This window comes from Galeopterus variegatus, unplaced genomic scaffold (assembly GCF_000696425.1).
Source record: "Galeopterus variegatus unplaced genomic scaffold, G_variegatus-3.0.2 Scaffold9985, whole genome shotgun sequence".
Classification (NCBI taxonomy): domain Eukaryota; kingdom Metazoa; phylum Chordata; class Mammalia; order Dermoptera; family Cynocephalidae; genus Galeopterus; species Galeopterus variegatus.
Window position 1 is genome coordinate 4585 of NW_007736096.1, and position 1391 is coordinate 5975.

A 1391-nucleotide genomic window follows, 5' to 3' on the forward strand; every position below is an offset into this window, starting at 1 on the left:
AGTTAATCATGGCCCCAAGCTGCCTCCGTGTGCCCCAGCATCCCCTATTGAACATCACCCCGCCAGTGCCTTCAGCTGTGTACTTCTCATGATGGGACAAGATTCATCCTCCAGATTCCTGCAGCAGACTTTCCTCTAGGAAATGCACCCCCTTGCTGTGGCTTTGTGCACAGTGAAAACGCTAAGCATCGAGGCAGAATGGCTTACTTTGTAAGCAGAGGCAGCAGTGGCAGCCTGGCACAGTGTCCAAATGCTGCACACAAGTAGCAGCCTTCCAAGTTAATTATTGGCCCTCACATAGCATGTCATATCTGAGGTGGCGCTTCATAAATATCACCCCATTTTTCTTCCCAATGCCCCTCTGAGGCAGGGAACCCCATAAAACTCACCCAGGAAGAATGCGCAGATCTGAAGTGGTCATTCCCCATCCCCCAACGTGGCTCCTGGGCGGTGAGGAGGAGGCTGTTGAGAGGCTTCACATTTCCTCTTATTCTGTGACTTCAGCTGGTAAAGACGATGTCCCTGAGTTTACCACCATCATGATTCATTCCACAGACATTGAACATTTCCTGTGCTGGGCATTGGGGGACTGTCCTCCAAGCCAGTGTCCACACCATTAAGGAGCCCCTAGGGTGCTGGAGAGCAGGGAGAAAGGACGCCCACCTGGAGTGGCAGAGAAGGCTTCCTGGAGGAGGTGTGGCTGGAACTACCTCAGAAAGGATGAGGAGAGTCAGCTGGGGGAGGAAGAGGAGGAAAGAGGGTGGAGGAAGGCAGTTTGGGGGGAGGCTGGGAGCTGGGGAGGAGAAGAGTGAGGCTACGTTAGGAGTTGGAGGCCATATCACAAAGGGCCGTCTTCGTTTGTTGTGTTGAGGAGTTTGGACTTGATCCTCAAGTTGATAGAGATCTCGCCTCAAGATTTAGGTGCAAGGCTTTCACCTGCTCCTGCACTGCTACCTGTACATCTCTCCACCCCACCCCCTTCCCACCCCCCACCAAATAAGCAGAATACGTAGTTTTGTCTCTGGTGCAGTTACTTAGATTCATTCATTTGATATATGAATGAATGAATGATTTCTCTTTGGACTGTCTTGATGTGAATGGCCACGTAGCTTATAACTGCGTGGATGGTTTCACACCCTTCAGAAGTGGGGCAGAAAAGGCCCTTTAACTCAAGGCAGAACAAAAAGAAGCTCTGCTTTCTTGAGAGAAGGCCTGGGTTGCAAGGTTTCCTTTCCTTGACATTCCATTCTCCAGAGCAGAGTGCTAATCTAAATCTGTTCTTCATTGTCCCTGCTTTGGGCCATTTCGTGAATCAGGGACAATTGATCTTCCTCCATAGAGTAGAATGGTTTTTTGGGGTTTTTTTTTTTTTTGTCCTTTTTGAGACCGGC